Genomic DNA, 22123 nt, shown 5'->3' with positions numbered 1-22123 from the left:
GAAGTGTCTCCATATCTATGGTGTACCAGATGTTCCTTCCTTAGGAAATATTTGATAGAGAAGTTCTGCTGCAGAGCCACTCCAGCCACTGAAAGATGCTGGGGTGGCTCACTCTGAAATGTTTGTGACATCTCCCCCATCCAATTCAGGGGACACTTCAACACTTATGATCACAAGTACGAGTGCTAAATAAAGTCACACAGAAATTCTTTTAAGTAAAGAGGGGCTTGTGATGTACTTGTTACTGTATCCTCAGTTGTAGGCACGGGCTCAACAACCTCTGGTAAAGCAGAAGTAAAGCAGGAAATGAGACAGGAGTGGGCAGGGTCTGGAGCATTAGCCAAATGACAAAGCATATTTGGCGGGGGGTGGTGGTGGTGGTGGTGGTGGTGATGAAATGTTGGAAAATTGAATGGGATGGCTGTACAATTCTGGGAATATATAGCCACTGGCCTGTATGGTTTAAATGGATGAACTGCATGGTGTATGAATTACAACATGTCCATAAAGCCAGGGAAGGGGAGAGAAGGAGGAGAGGAAGAGGAGGAGGAAGAATGGGGAAACAGGGAAAGAGCAGGAGGTGAGGGGCGGGGAGGGGGAGGAGGAGCTCTGGCCATGGCCGCAGCTGCCTTCCGAACATGAAGCCTCCTCTGTAGATGAGGTTTAAGGTTATATCCACATCACCTCCTAGTGATTTAGTGCCACACCTTCAAGCTCTGGATGCTTCCTCAGGATGTGCTCCCTGACTTGGCATTCCTGCCCTGCCTACCTGCACAGGGCCAATCATCCCATAGGAGACAGTAGCAGGTGGCCAGCCTGAGCAGGGCTGGGAAGGGGGCCCCATGCCATCCTGCTGGATGGCACTGGACAAAAGAGTGCTGGATTATAAAGTCTTGGGATAAGGTGGCATTCATAGATAATACGAACAATATTTCTTGGAGTTTCTGAGATTTAGCAGTTCATCAAGCAACAGGGAGATGGACAGACTGTCAAATTTCAAGGGCACGCACTCCCCCCCCCCCCAAAAAACAAACAGAATGAGAAGAATAGAATGTTTCATTATAAACTCACAATTCTGCAGGTCCCCAAACACTCTGGTAGCCACCAGCGAGCATCCTGGCGGACTTGGGGGAAAGCCACATGTCGTTTCCTCTTCCTATACTTAAAACCTTTATATTTACTGTTTCTGATAGGTTTTCATAACCAATATATATTTTCTCTTCAGTCGCCTCTTCCAAGAGGAGCAGGGAAGAGCCCAGCTGGGATATTTACAAGGAACGATAGGACAGTTTGGAGGTTTCCCATGAAAGGTTTAGGCTGTAAGAAGCTGTGCAACCTATGCAGAGGCCATACAGGACAGAAAGCTTTGTGTCTCACATATTAAGAAGCAACTCGGAACATTCCTTACGGTTAAGCTTGCAGACGGCTGAGATGAGGAAGATGGCCTTTTGCATGGTGAGAACTTGGACAACCTCTGTGTATACGATCTTCAAGAAGGTCCACTTCTGAATTTCAGGACCAAGTGCATGTGGTATAGTTAAAAAATGCATATTCAATATACCTATTATATTCAAAGCATAAACTGCAGAGAGAAGACTCAGCAAAACCTTCTGGCCTGTGGTACAAATGGGGTTTCCCAAACATGGCCATAGGAATATTTCTGGTCCCAAATGCTTTTTCTAAATCGTGATGCTCCTTGAAGATGAAGTCTATTTCCTCGAAACTGACTGAGGCCCTCAGACGGCATCAACGAGCAGAAGGCAGCCCAGTTCCTCTGCTAGGCTCCTGGGGCTGAGTCACGAAGGCAATAACGTGCTCCTTGTTTCCCTTCTTTCGCAAGTGCACCTGTTGGAATGCAGCCACCATGCTGCAAGGCAGCCCAGGCCAGCTGGAGGATCACACTGAGGGGTTTCAGCCAGCAGACCCAGCTGAGGTCTTGGCCAACAGCCACCATCACCTGCCAGCCTCTTGACTAAGTCCAGCCCGGAGCCTCCAAGCTGCCCTGGCTGCCACCCAGTGAAGCCAGCATGGGCTGTTCCTGTTGAGCCCAAAGCAAATGGCAGATTTATGAGCAAAACAAATACTGCCAGTTTCAAATCATTCAGTTTTGGGGGTAATTTGGTATTCAGTCATAGTACCTGGATTGGAACATCCAGCATGAGTGCTGTACAGAGAAAATAAGAAGAAAGTACGGTACAGAGTGGGGTTTAAGACGGTTGGGACAAAGGGATCTTCGTGGTGTCATCTGAAAGGTGCAGGCACTGCACATCTATATTAAGAGCAAAATCCCCTTCCTGTGTTTGCAACATGCTCCCAGCAATCAGCCAACCCCTCTCAATGGATACCTCTTGCTTTTCCTTCATTCTTCCCCCTCTCCCACTCTCCCTGAACACCTCCCATTACTTGATCTTGGCTTTTTTATTTGCACATCCATCATTGATACCTGAGTGGTTAAGGGCCAGGGAGACGTCATTGGACTCATTTGTAGTGGGGATGACAAAGCCCACCTCTTGGGGGGTTCTGAGGGTAAATTAGATGTCTTCTGTAAGGCGCTGTCAGTACTTCGTTCAGCAGGCTGCAAGTCTGGTGTGTGAGAATGCGTCACGCGGGCCATGAGGGAGCTGGTTCATGCGTCTCTAACCGGTCCAGAGCCTGCCTGCATCCTGAGTGCTGAGGGAGGCACTGAAGAAGGCAGGTTCCTGGTCTCTGTCCCTGGTGCGCTGTGCACAGAGAGGGACATCTTGTTGCCCTGTCCCCTCTGTTGTCTTCAGTAACATCTCTTCTGTGCATCCAATGGCTGGCCCCGGTCTGCTCACACGTCACAGCCTCCCTGCAGCGGGCGGAGGTCGTGTGCTCCATTTGGTTAAGTGCAGGTGGTATGTGCAGCTTCTAGGAAGCGCCCTACGATGGAGGGGGCATGCTCTTCCGCCCTGTGTTCTCTCCGGCTAGCTGAAAGTCCTGAGCAATGGCCAGACCCGGGGCAGCCACCAAGGACTGAGGAGGAGGCCACCAGGTTGGAAAAAAGGTGGTGGGGCTGGCTCCCTTGCCCTCTGGGCTCCAGCCTGGGTCCCCCGCACGTGAGGCAGAGAACAAGCTGGACTTTGTAAGAGTCCTTGTTATTTTGGGTTTTCTGTTCCCTTCCTCCAAATCTGACCAGATCATGCCTAGTTCTGGATGGATCCTAGAGAGATACACTTTTATAAGCTCTTCAGATGTCTTAAAAATAAACCAACGGTTGAAAATTGGCCCAGCTAAGTGCCTGGCGTCTGCCTCTCATGAACTGCACCGTGACAGTGTGGGCTGCCCACGACTCCCAGGGTGAGCTCGGGGAAGGCGGGTGAGCAGGGCACTGCCATGCAGCCCCGGGGGCCTGACCACACGTACGATCCACACGGGTGCAGGCAGGCCTCTAGGGCTCTGTGTGCCAAGGTCCCTGACAAATGCTCCTTCTGACCAAGAAGAGCTGGGTTTGTTACCCGAAGATACTAATGAGGCCCTTTGAGGAATTATTTTAAACCAATGTAACTGTGTATGTTGGTAGTAAAAATACAACAAAACAAAACAAAACTTCACAAGGATAAATTTGACCAAAGAAATGGAGGAGCCAGACGGCAGCTTGGTGGGGTGGGGTGGGGGGGAGCGGAAAGTAATAATAAAGGACCCAACCGGATAGATGAAGACAAATAGGATCTTTGGAGCCAAACCGATTCAGATTCTATAGCCAGGAAGCAAGGCGGGGCATGGGTGGGGCCCTGAGCTCTGGCTCCGTGCCCCCCCCCCCCGGGGCTCCCCCACCTCTCCCCTAGAGAACACACTAGCTCTGGAGCTCGAAGTCTGCAGAGAAAGGCCTGAAAGACCCCACTAACGATCTGGGGGCTGCCCCCCGAGTAGTCCTGTCTCCCCTTCCGCCGCTGCTTTGCCCCTCTGTCATCCCTTTCCACCTGCTTTGTCATCCCTTTCCACTCGGAAGGCATAATTTAGAACTTCCACATTTTTTTTATCCAACCTGGAAGCTTATTTTCAGAATCAGGCCTGAAACAGGCTTGTTATTCAGAGTTGTGTTTTGCGGCAGATGCTCCAGGACAGAGTCCATGGTGCCAGCTGGGCTTCGCGGGTGGATGCAGGACGAAGCCTCCTGGGCTCATCCTCATCAGAGAGGCCCTCGGCTGCCTCCCACTCGCTCATTCCAGCCTTTTCCCCAGGGCTGCCCTGCCCAGCTGTGAACTGCAAAGGCTGAGCCAGAGACTGAGCACGAGTACTGTGCCCAACTGGGAGGGAAGACTGGGTGCTCACAGGAAGGAGCCCAGCAGGCTGTCCGCAGCCTCCCTGATGTGCCTGCCCCGCACTGGGACCCCTCACTGGAACCCTCCACTGCCTCCCCCAGACCCTCCAATGGGATCCTCCACTGGGACCTGCACTGGGATCCTCTAATGGAACCCTCCACTGCCCATCCCTGACCCTCCACTGGGACCTGCACTGCCTCCTCACTCCCAATGGGACCGTGCTCCAGGCACCTGCGCCCTGCCCTGGCTGGCCCTGTCCTATGTGGGCCCGGCTCTATGGGTGGCAGCCTCCACACCGTGCGAGGTGAGTCCTGTTGGGGGTGTGCTGGGCCCCGGGGCACATGGGGCGGGGAGGGCACCGGGGCTCAGGCACAGTGGACACGCTCTGAACCGCGCATCTACGTGTCTGGGCTGGTCCTCTGTATCTTCCCACCCTTCCTCTGTTTTCTGTATCCTGTTCCTCTCTCCACCTTCCTCTGCTTCTCTCTCTCTTGCATTTTCTGGAAAATGTTTTTACCTTTGTCTTTAAGCCTTGCTGTTGGGTTTTCATTTCTGTCATATATTTTTAATTTCTAGGAGCTCTTTGTTCTGAAATTTAAAGAACCACCATTCTGGGTTGTCTCATGAGAGTGATGCATTCTCTCCATGAGGATGTTGATAAGAGGCTTTGTCACCACATTTTCTTCTCCTTGCCTGAGGAATTCCAGACAAATGGTGATTTTACTCTGAGCTTGGGACTGACCAGCAGATGGGCAGTTCCGAAGAGCATGAGAAGCATTTCCTGGCCCTTTCTGTCCCTGACATTGGGATCCTCTGGGGACAGTCCCTAGGGTGAGGACCCTTGTGGGCAAGTTGGGGCTGCTGTTCATCCGAGAGGAGGAAAGGGGAATTGGGGTCTCACTGCCCGCTGTACATGAACCTCCATCCCTGACTCAGACCTCAGAATGCTCCCCGTGTTCCCGTCTCCGGAGCCTCTGTTTTGTCCTCTCTGGGAAACAAACCTCCCGTCTCCTGAGGACTTGTCGAAGGGAACTTGGGGTTCTGATGGCCTCACAATTTTCAAATCGTCTTTGTTTCTCTTGCACACCCCCTCCTCAGCTTCCAAAAGCACCTGGAGGGGGGGCACCTCTCATCAGAGGTGATGTTCTAAAGATCTGATGCATCGGAATGGAAACCACAGCCAACTAGGACAACCAGGACAAACACCACTGGGTGGTGGCCCTAGCAGAGCGCCACCTCTGCCACGGGTGCCGAGGGCCACCTGGGGTCCTCAGGAGAAGCCAGGTCATGCATGCCTGGCCTGGGAATCAACTGCCTTATGTTTCGTCAGCACAGCCCCCACCCCTCCTCTGCGCTGAGACTCAAAGTCTGGTTGCCTCCTCCTTTTCTCTGCTCCTCAGGAGTTTACACCTTCACTTTTTTTTTCATTTTCTGTAGTATCAGTGGGGGTCTGAGGACACCCGAAAGTAGTGGAAGTAGCTCTGTTGTCTTTGCCTGGAGTTCCCACCCACTCTTTCCAGAATCCCTTGTTGAGTCATACTGAGCATCAAGCCTGACAGGCTCAAAGGTGGGCAGTGACCCAGGGAAGTCATCAGTGATGCACAGGTGCAGCCCTGCTGCTGTCGGCCCAGGGGAGGGCTGGAGTCAGGGGAGCTAACCCATCTGGGCAGGTCAGAGGAGGCTTCCTCAGGGATGCAACAATCTAGGGGAGATAAGAATGCTGAGTAATAATCATCCAAGCTGTGATTCCTAGAGGTGAGTGTGGGTGGAGGAGCGGGTTGAGGAGGATAGTCTTCAAGGCAGAGGGATGAGCCTGTGAAAGAGCCACACGGTGCAGGGGACTGTGGCCAGGATGAGGCCTGCAGACTATGGGAACCTCTGTCTCTCCGACCTTCTGTATTTGCCTCACGGACCTTCTGTATTTGCCTCACGGTAGGCATTTATAACCCGTGACCTCACGTTTCCATGTTGTTTGCATTTACGTGTGGTCAAAAGTAAAGGAGAAGCTTTTTTGCAGACAAAGCCTTATTTACTCTGTGCTCTGTAGTGCTAAGGACAGGTGATACCAGATATTAAATCATCTTCAGCCCCAGGGGGAATGAGAGCCCTGCTGCTTCAAGTCTGAAAATGGTCCCAGCCTACAGGGGCTGTCCCTGTGTTTACTGGGTTCTATGTTATTACTCTTGCTTTCAATAGAACACCTCTTTATCCACAGAATTCATGAAGCTTCTCATATGATAATTGGTCTGCCCATGTGTGCGGTTTCTCCAACCACATAGGAAACCTGAGAATTAGAGCGATCTCCTTCTTCCCCATAATCCACCCATAGTACCAGGTTTTCTGTGAGGATATGTGCTTTGGCTGATTAAGGACAGATAATTAACTGGTTACTGTCAACCTCCTAAATCCCTCCCTGGGGAAGTGGGAAGTATGATTTCTGCATGACCGTCTCCATGCATGCAAGATGATCACACCTTCAGAGACTAAGAGATTTGCTGCTTCTTTTTTTTTTTTTTTAAAGATTTTATTTATTTATTCATGAGAGACACAGAGAGAGAGAGAGGCAGAGACACAGGCAGAGGGAGAAGCAGGCTCCATGCAGGGAGCCTGACATGGGACTAGATCCCGGGTCTCCAGGGTCAGGCCCTGGACCGAAGGCAGCTCTAAACCGCTGAGCCACCCGGGCTGCCCCAGATTTGCTGCTTCTTTTGCTACATTGTGCAAAACCTCCTTTGAATTCACACACACACACACACACACACACAAATCCCGAAGAAGGATTACAGAGTGAGGTTTGAACACCTATGCCAACAAAAATTGTTTATCATCTATCTGCGGGCCTCATAGGGGAAAGTGGTTCTTAAACAAAGACCACATGGGAATAAAGCACACGCAGTAGCCTCACAAGGGCAGAGAGGAGCATGGCTCCCCTGTGCTCAGCTACTGATCATTTTCTATAATTAATATTGATATTTGTTAATTATAACACAACTGAGTCTATCAACACTACACATCTCATCAGTCCTTCTCTTGGAACCCTGTTCTTACTCCTGTAGACCTTGGTCCTATTACTCCAGATCCTTTGAGACACTTGCTTTCTCTTCTTTTTTTTTTTTTTTTTTAAGAAATTTTTTAATTTTTATTTATGATAGTCACAGAGAGAGAGAGAGAGAGAGAGGCAGAGACACAGGCAGAGGGAGAAGCAGGCTCCATGCACCAGGAGCCTGACGTGGGATTCGATCCCGGGTCTCCAGGATCGCGCCCTGGGCCAAAGGCAGGCGCCAAACCGCTGTGCCACCCAGGGATCCCCGCTTTCTCTTCTTATAACTTTAACACTGACTGAGTTAACTTCTTTAGTATAGAAATCTTTCCCTTGGCGATCTTGGAGGCTGTGTTGACCTGGGAGTCAGCGATGGCGGTCGCTGACCTGCAGAGGACAGTAGCACCTCGACCGTAGGACCACACTGCCCAGCTGCAATGCAGCTCTGCTGCTGACCTGGATCTGGACCACCCTTCCTTTCCCACACCTGGGTCTTTCGTACGTAAAGGGGGATGTGATAGTCTTTACACTATAGGCCTACTGAAAGCTGTCCAGGTGCTCACAACAGTCTCTGACAGAGAAACCTCTATATAACTGAAATCCATTTTTTGGTTATGACTGAATAAAATTTCTGGGCTCAGGAAATAACTTTTTGAAAAAACATGGCTCCTTAAATAGTTCCACCTGTTGGTAGATCAAAAGAAAGACACCTTGAAAATCTGGACAAGTCTTCACAAGAATCTTGGCATTTCCCCCATCTAAAAGCCTGGTCCTTAATAAATTCTGTGGGTCACTGTCATAGGCCTGCAGGAATCAGAAAATATTTCATGTATCATTTCACTTTACAGACCACTGTATGGGCAGCAATGGCCTTCCCACAGCTCTGGCTTCTTATGACAAATGGATGATTTGAGATTATTTCAGGTTGACTTTCACTGGGGGGCAGGTGAGGGGTTGAAAGCACTTGACTTAAATTAGGCATTTCTCTTTTTAGAAGGATTCTTCTCCTCCCCCAAATAAACACACATGCGTGTCCACACACACGTGCAAAGACACACACTTGTCCCTCTTCTCCATAGACTGGAAAAACAACTTTTACCCAAGAGCGAGTGCTCTGCTTTGTGGCAAACATTATCTCTTCCATTCTAATGCTATTTAGTGGCCGGTATTATGTTGGTGACAAATCAGGAGGAGACAATCTGATGTAACTACAGTCAATTATTGTTTTGTCCACATGAAGATGGTAAGTGCATCTGGGAACTCAAAATAATAATGAGATCGCTATCACAGAAGGCCTTTCTCTCTCTGGGTCCCAAATCACGCCAAAAATAGCAGTGGGTGCCAAAGAGCCAAGTTACCTGGGTTAGCGCTGATGAAATGGGAATCTTGCCGAAAACAAGGAGCTGGCGATGACTGAAGGCACCTAAACACTGAAATAAACATTTCCTGTGGCCAAACACAGGCCAAACACAACATTGTTTGGCATCCGTGAAATGTTGAGGATGAAGAGATGAGGTCGGGCATCATAGCTACCTATAGCATGGACGCCATCCTCATCAGCAAGGCCTGTATGCACTCCTTACTGCTGGGTGGTAGGAACAAATGGTTCTCTCTTAAGGACATCTTTCTTTTATAACTTTTAGTTGACTTTGGTTACATAAACTTTTATGGCCTTCCTGTTGTGCACATATTTACCGGGTTAATGAGGAAATGATAGGATGTAACACCCCTACCCATGTCTGCACCCAAACTGCTCGGTGTGTTTTATGAAGACGGCTGAAAGAAACCAGGCTAAGCCAGTCAGTGAAGGGAATCAGACATGGCACTGGCAGTGCTGCAGTGTCCTCCAGGAAGGCTGGATGCCTGGAGTACACCTCTTGGAGAGGCTACTACGGGTGGGGCCTGGCCATCAGCTCGGCACCCATAGACACCCTATGTGCTTGGCGTGTGGATTCCTATCTATCTCTTAGGAATAGCTGCACCTTAGCCAAGTTCAGAATTGATGTAACCGAGAAAGGTAATTTGTTCATTTTTTTAAAAAGTATTTATCTATTTATTTAAGAGAGAGTGCGTGTGCAGAGGGAAGGAGAGAGAAACTGAATCAGACTACATGCTGAGCCTAGAGCCCAATGTGGGGCTTGATCCCATGACTCTGAGACTATGACCCGAGCTGAAATCAAGAGTCAGACACTCAACAGACTACACCACTCAGGCGCCCCTAATTTGCTAATTTTTGATGAGAAATATAACAGGCCAGTTGGCCTGAGTGCTCATGTTAATGAATTGGTTGAGTGAAATTGTGATCAGAAGGTAGCTGGCGAGCCGGACAGAGTAGGCAGGCAGCTTGAAGCAGCCCCATGTGGCAAGGAAAGCTTTTCGTCTGGCAATCAGGGGTGGTCGTTGTCTTTCTGCCCCTCTGGGCTTCTTGATCTGCACACTGACCTTTTGATTCACCCAAAATGTCTTCAGAAGGGTTCAGCCCACCTGCTCAGATTTCCATTTCCTACAAAATAATCATGAGAGTTGTGGGTACAGTCAGGTTCCCGAGCCACACAACCTCAGATGAACACCTGGACTATGCCTGCAGGATTTGTGGCAGTCAGAGCCACAGGATTTCAGCAACTCTTAAAAGACAATCTTTCTCCCTTTCCCTTGGGATTCTGGCGGGGGGGGGGGGGCAATGGAGGGTGGTTACTTTTAACCTTATGTACGTTCAACACACATAAATATGAATTTTAATGCAAATGTATCTGTGTAACCTCTGTCTTTCCACAGCCCTACGACGATTCTGACAACCCACCTGAGCAGTTACCTTTAGCCAAATTTTAGGAACAAGGAGAAGGAGGCCAGTTACACGGGGGGCAGGCTGGCAGAGAACCCAGCTCCATGACCTTCAGCCCAGGTTCATCAAGATCACCTCCACCGAGGCATATAGCTCTACACTTCCTCATGGGTCAGAGACCCTCAGGGGTGATTCTCTACCAAGAAATGGCACTTCACTGCCTCCAAACCACCAAGGGCCCCTCCCCCAGGCTGTTACAGCTATCTTGACAGTTGACAGGCTGTTTGGTTTGACGAGGGCTGGAGCAGGGCTCGCCTGGAGCTGTGGTCTGAGACCACGGTGACACACAGGGCCCCTTAGGTATTTCCTCGTCTGACCTCTTAGAATGTTTGTATGTAATGTGTAATGATGTGAAACTTTATTTTGATAGGGGCCAATTATTTGCTTCAGATATCTTTCATTTTTCCTATCAAAACAGGAAAATAGCACAATGATTACTCTCTGACTGATGTCAAACAGCACATAGGGGTACTTGGGTGGCTCAGTGGGTAAGCATCTGCCTTTGGCTCAGAGCATGAGCCTAGGGTCCTGGGATCGAGTCCTGCATCGGGCTCCCCACAGGGAGCCTGCTTCTCCCTCTGCCTGTGTCTCTGCTTCTCTCTGTGTCTCTCATGAATAAATAAATAAAATCTTAAAATTTTTTTTAAAAAACGCCACATAAACTGCAGGAGTGTCTCTTAACATCATTCACCGACAGGACGTGCAGACTCACTTAGTGAGCAGTGGCACGGGGCAACGTCCCCACCTTGGGCTTCTTTCCTGTTTTGATAATGCTGGTCACTGGGTCATCTCCAGTCTCACAGCTACTCAATGCAGTCCTTACTATGAGCTTCACTTTTTTTAAAAAAAATTTTATTTATTTACTTGAGAGAGAGAGAGAGGAGACCGACAGACAGAGAGCATGTGTAGGGAGAGGGGCAGAGGGAAAAGCAGAGTCCCCACTGAGCAGGGAACCCAACGCAGGGCCATTCTGAGGACTCTGAGATTATGGTCTGAGCCAAAGGGAGACATTTCACTGACTGAGCCACCCAGGCACCCCTGGTCTATGAGCTTTAAATCACACTCAACACAAGGAGGAAGAATGAACCTACATAAAGTGAATGACATGACACTCAGTCCATAATTCAGCTGGACTCTAGTTAGGCTGAGATGCCATGGAAGGTGATGTTACAAAGAGGGTGCTACACCTGGAGCAGGAGAACCACGTTGAAACCATGGTCGACCACTAGTGGTGAGCCCTGGAGCAAGTTGCTTCAACTCTGGGTCTCAGTTTTCTCATCTCTGAGGTGGAGAAATGACCTACGCCCCCTCATCATTGTGAGTACCAAATACAAAATGATATTGTACGTCTCAGTCCCAAATGTGATAAGGGCTCACTGACGTGTACGTGTATTTGCACATGCATTCATTCATTTCCTGCCTCATTCATACGTGAGATAAGGGATAAGGATACAGAGAGAAACTTGGGCCTTTATGTTGGACTGTCAATGACAGGATTTGTACAGATCTGCACAGGAGAATAAAGAAGCAGGCAGATCTCAAGAACACAGCAAGCGTGATGAAGGGCATGGCTTCTCCCTGGTGCAAAGGGTGTGTCCTGGGAAGAAGAATCTGGAAAAAAATGGACAAAGGACAGAGTGGATGGAGCCCAGCATGGTGTCTGGATGTTGCATGGTTGGCAGCAGGGAACTATTGTAGTTCTGGGACAGGATGATACATTAAGCATGAGCACCAAGGGCTGCCCTCTGAGGCGGGCTGCATGGGAAGGGGGCGGGCAGGGGCTGGGGCCACACCAGACATGCCCAGGTAGGGGGCGGTGGTTAAGGCCATGGGCCTCCCAGTAGGACCTTCACAGGTGGGTAGCTTCAGTACTGGGTGAGAAACTCCAGTTCTCCTATCACCTGTCAGGATATGCAGGGCTTATATGAGCCCTGGGTTTGGACTTTTTTTTTCTCTCCTTTAAGAAATGTTACCTTACGGGGACAGCTGGGTGGCTCAGTGGTTGAGCATCTGCCTTCAGCTCAGGTTGTGATCCTGGGGTCTCAGGATCAAGTCCCATATCCAGCTCCCTGTGTGGAACCTGCTTCTCCCTCTGCCTGTGTCTCTGCCTCCCTCTCTGTGTCTCTCATGCATAAATAAATAAAATCTTAAAAAAAAAATAAATGTTACCTTATGGTCCATGTCGGCTGTTTCTGTGGGGGCCAGGGGGAAGTGTGGTGAGCACTGCTCGATAGCCACTCCGAGCACTTCACCAAGTCAGTGGAAGTTTACATTAGGGCCACAAGGTGCTGAATCCGAGTCAGTAGGCTGACAGCTGTAAATAACTTGCCCTTCACTGGGAACCTGGTGTCCAAACTTCTGTGTTTATGAAAAAAGGTTAATGCTCCAAAGGTTTAGCGCTCCCACTTTCTCCCTATGGGCGTCTTCATCCGTCTTGCAGGATGTAGAAAACAGAGAGCTACCAGCTGGGGTTAAATTGAATTCCGTGCAGACAGGCAGAAGCATGTGCTTTGCAAGGCTTCTTCTCAGTCTGGGCACCTGGCCCAGGGCAGTGTGTCCACCTTGCTCCTGAGTGTCTGCTGGCTGAGCCGAGTCCCGGGGAGCTGGAAAGCCTCAACACAATGAACGACTGCGTCATCTCCACTGAATACTGGTGCCATTGGGTTCGGGCCCTTGCCCTGGAATCAGGCCTTCCCAATGAGGAAGTACAACAGCACACAGTCCTTTGTACTGTGCATGGTTAGTGGCTCTGGAAACACCTCTTAGTCAAGTGTACCTGCTCTGGGTTGGTGGTACTGCACACCAATCACCTCCCAGGGAGGGTCCGTGCTGCCTGCCTATCTTCTCCATAGGGTTGCAGTGAAGATTTAATAAAAGAATGGACAGGAAAGTCTGAAAAAGCCTACAAATCCCTCCCAACAGAAGTTACTTTGTGGTCTTTGCTAGCGCTGGATGGGAGCCCCGGGGTCAGAAAACAGGTCTGCAGCACAGACCCCAGGCTGTCCAGGCATGGGAGGTCCTGTATGCCGCCTTTAAGCTGTGAGGCAAAAGGCATACCCAGCCCAGGACTGGGATGACTTTGGATCTCAGCCTTTCATGGTCCTTCCTCTAAGATAGCCAGCTCTTGGAAAACAAAACGAAACAAAACAACAAAAATACCCTTCCCAGAAATCTGTCTGAGAAATAAGCCATCTCAAGGGGGTTTATGCTCGGAAGCTTATGCACATGGACAGGACAGCTTCTTCGGGGGGCTGTGATCTGCCTCTCACCTCTGATTCCCTACTGCACCCACCACGTGCTGCCCGATGGACCCATCATTCATAGATGTTCTGAGGACAGCAATCGTGGGGACAAAGAAACATGCAGCCAGGTTGGACAGCTCACCCCCTGTGCCTGTATCGGGGCAGGGGGAGCTTGGGGACAGGCATCGGCGCTGGCGAATCTGGCCAGTCACGTGCAGGGGCACGGTGAGGATGGGCAATTAATTTAAAAGGGATGTATGTGTGTGTGTGTGTGTGTGTGTGTGTGTGTGTGTCTAAATAGTACGGTCACTTTGGATAATCGGCAGTTTTTTATCGAGTTAAACCTCCATTTATTGTCCAGCAATTCTACTTCTAGGTATTTACTCACGAGAAATGAACACATCTCCATAGGTTATTCTGTGGGCAAACACTCACAGCAGTGTTATCCAAAAAAGCCCCAAGCTGGACACAACTCAAATGTCAAATGGTGAACACGTGGACTAATGACAGTGTGGCCACGCAGCAGACCCGTTCTCAGCAACCACCAGTGTGGAGCACAGACCTAGGCAACAACGTGGGGGACCGCGGAAGGCAGTTACGCTAACAGCCGGCCGCCCGGGCTGCAGGACCTGACTCCATGCATAACACATTCTGGGAACGGCGAGACGACAGGGAGGGACGACACATCCCTGGCTGTCAGGGCGGCCGCGAGGTGTGTTGGAGGGGCACGGTGACTGCCTCCTGCCTTGGCGCGGAGGTGCCCCTGTGATGGCACCATGACCTGTGGCACCAAAACTTACTGGAAATTTATCATTTAAACTGTGAGTTTTATTAGAGGTAAGTTACACGGCGACGAGCCCGTGACTATATATCCGTGTGACTGCTGTACGCGCGTCCTCTCGGGGCCTGTCCCTCCCGCTGCCCGCCGTCCTGCCCGGGGGAGCCGGGACCTTCAGCCCACGCCAGTGTTGCCAGTGTAAACAGGCGGGGCTCTGCGGCCAGCCCTCTGTCGGGGTAGCCTGGAGCACAGAGGGGAGAGGTGCCACGGAGATGACACACACAAAATAAAGGAGACAGTGAGGATGCACGTGGCTTCCCGACGTCCGCCGGTGGCTGGCGCGGTTCTGGCGCACGCTGGCCGCTCAGCCAGTCGGTGGCAGGAACGAGCACAGCACACGTGCCGACAGCCGTGGGCCGGCGGCTGGGACACTTCTCTTTAGGGACTCGTCTGTGGGCAGGAGGACGGCTGACCTCAGGGAGCGGCCAGCTCCTCGGGGGGTGGACTCCGAGTGGAAGGGCTCAGCCCACGAGCCTCTGATGTTGCGGGACTCAGCCCTGGCCGGTGACCCTCCAGCAGGACAGTGTGCGCAGCACAGACCCGAAATGCAGGGATCCGAATGGGCGGCTTCACCGCCGGTCCCACTAGGTGGAGCCCACGGCTGGACACAGCGCGGCAGGCTGCTGGCGGAGCCCGGCGACACAGGACGGGCTCGTCTCCTCTCTCTCCTTGGTGTGGACTTGGATACAGCGGAGCCTCCGCTGAACGGCACTAAATAAACGGCCGACCCCACCATTAATCTGAGACCAGCTTCTACGTCTCTGCGTCGGTCAAGAGGACAAGGAAGTTAATGTTTCAGGGGAAACGTTAGTCACTTGTTTTTGTCAGTTCCCACGACACTTAGTGAGGACAGCAGGCCCAGTGGACCCCAGATCCAAACTGAAATCAGAACTTGGAAGGCCAGAGGCCCCATCCTCAGAGACTCTCATTTCCTGCAGAGTCTCCCGGGTGGGCCTCCCTGCACGCACCATCTTCCCAGACAACACTGCTTAATCAGTGGGTTTCCTCCAAATGTCAGCCAACGTCCGAGGAGTATCTCCTATGATGGGAATGGCTCACAGGACATGAGCGTGCAGTTCAGGATCCAAGAAGTACATGCATATTGTCGCCTCTTTTTCAAATGGGTTGTGGGGCAGCAAGTGATCTGCTGGGAAACTATGGTCGAAACTGGCTCCTTTTGCCTCTGGCTGATGGCTTTTCTCCTGCAAACTGATCAGCCCTGGCATTTGAGAGCTTCCACGTGGGGGAGAGAGCATGGACTGCGGGGCACCCCCTTCTGCATGGTCAAGCTGTCCCTGGGCAGCAGTGCCCAGGGGTGCAGACATGGGCAAGCCACTGCCAGAGAAACCCTGCTCCCTGAGGCCTTAGGATGAGGGGGTGGGATGTGCCAGGCAACAAAATGCATATTAAAAACATTTCTAAATGTTCCATGCAGAAAAAAAAATACATATAACTTCAACAAGGTGACCAGCAATTTGCCATGAGAAATGGGATGATGCTCATCTAGGAGGGCGGGTAGTTGGAGGAGGGCTCTTTGGGGAGGGGGTGTGGACGCTGGCCATGGAGGGTCAGAGGATGTGGAGGCCAGCTGCATAGGAAGCAGGAAGTCTCTGGTATGTGCGTGGGGCCATAGGCGCACAGCAGCACTCCCTGGCTGGGGACAGCACTTGGACATGCCACTGACATGACCATTCACAGGAGCAGGGCTGGCACATGTGAGGCATCGCACGCATCTTTGTTCCTTTCCCACCAACCCCTGGCTCCCCGCAGCCCTAACGCGCAGATCTCCACATTCTTTCCCATAGAGTCCAGACGTAGCTCTGGACTACTTTTAAACTCAGAGCTCCAGGAAGCCATTGCAATCGATCAGAGTTGACATTAAGGACGAAATTTATTTTGTGTCTGAATACAGGGAAGGGGGGCGTTAATTAGACATGGCCAGATTATGGAAGCTCTTGGTTCCTCCATGAATAGAGCCTGTAGTGCTCCCCACACACTAAATGTACCACCTCATCATTCTACAGTATCTCTTATAACCTTTTCATGAACCCTATGAGTCAGGGATTTTATTTCCATTATATATGGAGCAATTGGGCCTGGAGAAAGCAATGTAACTCTTCTGTGATTACACAGGTAAAGGGGCTGCCTGGGAATTTATTCCCAGATCTATTTGACTCTAAGGTCATGTTCTCTTGAAAATGCTTGCTAAGGTTTGTGTCCTGGAGGGAGGGAGGGAAAGAGGGAGGGTAAAGGAGCTAGACCCTGTCCTGTTGCTGAGGTCTGTGTCCAGGAGGGAGGAAGGAAGGGAGGGGGAGGGAGGGAGGGAGGGAGAAGGAGCTAGACCCTGTCCTTTTGCTGAGGTCTGTGTCCAGGAGGGAGGAAGGAAGGGAGGGGGAGGGAGGGAGGGAGAAGGAGCTAGACCCTGTCCTCCTGTTGCTGAGGTCTGTGTCCCGGAGGGAAGGAGGGAGAAGGAGCTGACCTCGTCCTCCTGGAGACATGGTGGGAGCCTGAAGAGCCAGATGCCCCCCTCCCTGCCCCTGATGCCATGGCAGAGACACAAAAGGTGACATTCTAAGGACATCGCTTTCTTCCCCATTTTGGCTTAGTACATTTTTTTCTTCATGCAACTTCTGGCAGCTGTGGAGGTAGCTGGCTGGGCAGAGCCAGCGTGTGTCTGCCTGGAAGAGCCAGCAGCAGGGCCCCTGCAGATCCATGAGAAAAAGCCCAGGAAGGAAATGCAGTGAGCCACCGCTGTGCCAAGGCGTGCTGGGAATTCTCATGCCTGCCCTCATGAACTCACCATTTGGAATCTTCTCACACACTGGGCTCAGCTCACAGTGGGACACAGGCTGCCCCAAAGATTTAATTAGAGGGACATGCAATAAACACTGGAAATCTAAAAAAAACCAAAAACCAAAAACCAAAAAACAAAAACAAAAACAAAAAAACAAAAAACACTGGAAATCTGTCTTCATTTTGCAAGAGAACGCCAGCTGCCCGCAATCACTCTGAGTGTGGTTTCTACGCCGACTGGGCTCTGCCACAATCCCAGCCTTCATTATCCCCTACGAGGTCTCCTCCTAATTGAATCCATGCCCCAAACCTCTCCTTCCCCTCAGTTTACTCTATATATGCCTGAAACTCACTCAAGCCTGCCATTTTCAACACATCTGCTCTCAAGGATCCCAGTGTTTTTACCACATGAGGGCAGTGCTCAGGTTCCCTGCACTTCAGGCCTATCTTACCCAGCCCTCTCTCTACCCACATAGAGCCCCACGTGAACACCTGTGCTGCCATCTGGCCTAGAACCATACTAAATTCTAGAAGATACTGGCTCATTGCGAAGGTCAAGCCTGCTTAACGATCCTCCTGCCTTGGAATATCTTTCTTAGTTTCCATCTATTAAAAATAACTCGTTCAATTCCAAGACTCAGCTGCAGCCAGGCTTCCTTTATGAGACCTGATGCCCACAACTATCTCTTCTGCATTAGTGTTTACAATACTCACTCGGGCCACTTGATTATATATTGTTACAGAGTCTGCGTCTTCTCTTTTCAACAGGATTTTGAACTTTGTAAGGATGGCAACCATGCTTTTGTTATTCACAGAGCATCTAAATAAATACTTATTGACTTGTATCATCAGGTTTGCTTCCACTGGAGGCAAAACAAGAATGCCTTAAACATTAATTGTGGCAGGTCTGATTGAGATGGCACAAGAAAGAATGTACTGAGCACTGAGAATTATAGATACTTGAGGCTACAGACATCTCTTTTAAGAGAGACACTGAAACATCACAGGGGCATTATAATTATCCAACTGTCATTGAACAAGTCTTGAAAATTGTATTCTTATTGGGATGTATCATTCCTCTCCTATAACAAAAAGGATTTCAGCTGGCTAGAAAGTAAAGTCTAGTAATATCTAATCAAGAGACTACAGATACATATGGATTCATACTACAATATTAATAGCATACCCAAATGTTCACTAGGAGGAATTTTCTGCCGTGCATTTTGCATATATTACTTCGCTTAATTCTTATAATGTGCCAATGAGGTGAGCACTAGCATTATCATCTTTTTTTAAAATATGGAAACTGAGATCTGTAGAAGTACAACTGTCAAGGTTGGCAGTGGACTGAGGATTCAGATTTAGGTCTCTGTGACCACAGGGCTTCCGTTCTTAAGTCTTCCATCATGCTGTTGGCAAGGTGCTGGGTACTGTGTGTGTATGATCGGCCCAGTTATCTACTTTCTAAATCAATGGAATGCTCATTTGCATCCCAGCTATAAAGTTAGAGAGTAATTCTGGGCAGAAGGATCTATGTCCCAGTTTATAATTTGCACAGATATAGAACGTGACTTCATAAGTCAATTAGAATTCCAAAGGAGTTCAATTTTTGTATAATTATGCTTGATGCCTGAAAAATACCAATAAATAAGCTAACTTAGGGTAACAATGTCCATTAGAAGGTGGCATGGCATGTAAATAAAAATATCTTCAAATGTTTCTTCGTGTTTATTATTACTTTGCTTGCCAAACCCCAAAATGCCAATGCCACCCAGTTAAGAGATATGCCAGATTTTCCTTAAAATTGATTTATGTCATAAAAGGAGTAATTTTCACCAGTCCATATGATTTTCAGGATGATCCTAATAAATATGAGAGATTGTAATCATACTGAATATATATATACTTTAAATATATATATATATATATATATATATATATATATATATATATATATATATTTTAAAGCACTCAAGCCAAAAAGAATTTAATTCCGGAAAAAGGTCATGTCAGAAAAATGCCAAGCAACAGCCAAGTTTACAAAAATACTTCTATGAAAACACTTCTATTTCCTTGATAGAAAATGTTTAGCATGCCGGGACACCTGCACCCCGATGTTTACAGCAGCAATATGCAGAATAGCCAAACTGTGGAAGGAGCCTCAGTGTCCATCGAAAGATGAATGGATAAAGAAGATGTGGTCTATGTATACAATGGAATATTACTCAGCCCTTAGAAACGACAAACACCCACCATTTGCTTCGACGTGGATGGAACTGGAGGGTATTATGCTGAGTGAAGTAAGTCAATCGGAGAAGGACAAACATTGTATGGTCTCATTCATTTGGGGAATATAAAAATAGTAAAAGGGAATGGGGGAAAGGAGAAAAAATGAGTGGGAAATATCAAAAAGGGAGACAGAACATGAGAGACTCCCAACTCTGGGAAACGAACTAGGGGTGGTGGAAGGGGAGGTGGGCGGGGGGTGGGGGTGACTGGGTGACAGGCACTGAGGGGGGCACTTGAGGGGATGAGCACTGGGTGTTATTCTATATGTTGGCAAATTGAACACCAATAAAAAATAAATTTATATATAAAAAAAGAAAATGTTTAGCAGGCTATACTCTCTATTGCAGAATATTATTTTATTTTGCTGACTTTCTAATGTAAAAACTTCTGAAACATTTTATGTTAAGAATAACTAGCTTTAGATCCGGCTTAACAAACAGATTTGTGTAAAGATACGTGTCTTTTAAGAATACCATTTTTGAACATTTAGTTTATGGAAATCAGACAAATTCTCCCAAATGTTTTAGACATTTGCATAGATGAAAACCCTGCTGCCTTGGGTTCCCATCACGACCCCAGCCAGTTCATGCAGAAGGACTGAGCTGGGCTCCCGCCATGGGCAGAGGTCCAAACTGTGAAGGTCGAAGTAAGTGCACAGGACAGGGAGGGCCTCTTTCCGGCCTGTGAATGACACAGTAGAAAGGGTATATCCTCCCCCAATTCTTCTGCCACTGGCAAAAAGGAAGGAAACCAGAATTCAGATGCATTGAAAAATTAATTCGACCCTTCTCCGTGACTAGTTGGAAAGCCTGAAGCCAAGACAAAATTCAAGTTATAAATGACAAATAATCCCATTCCACAGTTCGCATGGCCTCTGGCTTACTGCGAAGTCTTCACGGGAGAAGCGAGGACAGAGAAGTGAGAACGTGAGAAATGCACAGATCTATGTTTTCAGAAGAACCAAGGACATCTCCTCATTTTTTGTATAAGTAATGTAAATCCCAATAATTTAACACAGACTTATTTTTGTTTTAAAAATACAATTGTGCTTTCCTCTCTACCCCAAATCTACATAGAGCATAAGCCTGAAAATGTGGGCTGCGTCCTTCTCCTGCCATCTGGTGGAGCACTTGCAGAAGTGACCACTTGAGGCATCCCAGGAGCAGTGAAAACTTGAGGCCTGAAGGCTTATCCCCTATCTCATTAACACAGAGAAGATGTTGACAAAATATGAAATTAATTGATTTATTTTCCATAAATGATCTTGTGACAAAGAGGAAGAGGTGGGTGCTCGAGCAATGCCAGTTTTGGTGATGCTGTGTCAATTCCCATGGTGACGGGATGGGCCATAGACCTTTTTATCCCCCAGAGGTTCTTTTCCAGTAAACATAGCAAGTAATCTGCTACACCTTTTAATCATATAAAAGTTCTCAGAAAAGAAATAAAGTAAAAAAAAAAAAAAGAAATAAAGTAACACCACTAAAAATCTGATATTTACAGCTATCACATAACTCAAGGGGGTTGCTTTGATAGCTTGGGATTCAAGGTCAGCCAGGCTGGCCCTGGGATCCCAGCTCAACTTGACACGAGCTGGGGGATGCTGGGCAGTTACGCCTTACAGCTCTCACTGTAAGTAGGGGTCAGAATGCTTTTCTTGCAGGCTATTGTGTTGGGGTAAAGGCGTGTGAAAGTCCATCTATAAATGATGGCAATTATTATTACTGAGATTATTTTTAACATACTGAAAGGAGCCTATTATCTGTTGATACCCTCTCTGGAGGATCATCCTCATCCTTATCATCATCACTAAAATTAGGTTGTCAACATAGACCATCTCACCCTCTGGTTTGCACCTGGGTTGGCAGACTCAGGTAGTCCCAATCTGCTTCTTCTAAATTCTGACTGACCCAGTAAAGTTTTAACATGATATGTTAAGCATAAGATGCTTTTAGGTTTTGAGTTTTAGAAATTTATAGAAGATGGAACAAAATATCTATCATCTATAACACATTCCATTGTCCTACAAGGGCTACATAAATCTCAAGGCATAATCATACTCCTGCCTGCCATGACTTTTGAAGATGCAGATCTACTTAAAAAGATAATAGAATAATTCCTCCTTAGTGGAAACCATCTGAGTTTATATATAAAATACGTTTTAGATGAAAAATTCCTATGGATACTTAATTTTTACCACAGTGGTTCATCTTCTGTTTCTTTGAACTTGATTTGTCTACGTGTCTAACAGAAACTGTTAATCTCATGTTGCTGCATATCTACTACATACATCTTTCCTTTGTCTGAAGGCCAAATGAATTCCAGATTTCTATCTTCCTCCTAGAAAACAGCCAGCCGCAGTCATAAACATTCATGTCAGTTCATGCTCGCCTATGAAACAACACTCTTCAGCAATTCCTGCTGCTTGTTTGAATTCAGGAAAAGGAGGATGCTTCCCTCAAATATCCATAGGCAACCCATACAACACTGGCAGCACCACGATTCGATTTCTCTGAACATTTCCCGAGCCCCTCACCCTTCCAAAGTACCGTGAAAGAAGTGCCAGAGGTGTGGAGCAGAACCAGGAGGCTGGGAGTGGGGGAGGGGAGGTGGGAGGAGGAAGGAGGGAGGGGATGGCAGGGAAACAGAAGGCCATCCATCCCTGCCTCTCATTCCTAGATCTGCAGCTGTTCCTGCATGTGTCTGACTCAATAAATGGCTTCAGCAAACTTTAACCAGTGTCTTTACTGCCTTTGGACTCTGGAGATGAGCTTCTGATAACACGTCTCTGTGTTGTGT

At 48.5% G+C, this 22123-nt stretch overlaps 1 protein-coding gene across 4 annotated transcripts in view; it reads right to left on the bottom strand.

The window, feature by feature from the left end:
* Nucleotides 1–22123, bottom strand: part of DPP6 (dipeptidyl peptidase like 6) — a 908079-nt gene that overhangs the window by 167737 nt on the left and 718219 nt on the right. The window lies entirely within an intron of this gene.

This window comes from Vulpes vulpes, chromosome 7 (genome assembly GCF_048418805.1).
Source record: "Vulpes vulpes isolate BD-2025 chromosome 7, VulVul3, whole genome shotgun sequence".
NCBI lineage: Eukaryota > Metazoa > Chordata > Mammalia > Carnivora > Canidae > Vulpes > Vulpes vulpes.
This window is presented reverse-complemented; position numbering and strand designations above follow the sequence as displayed.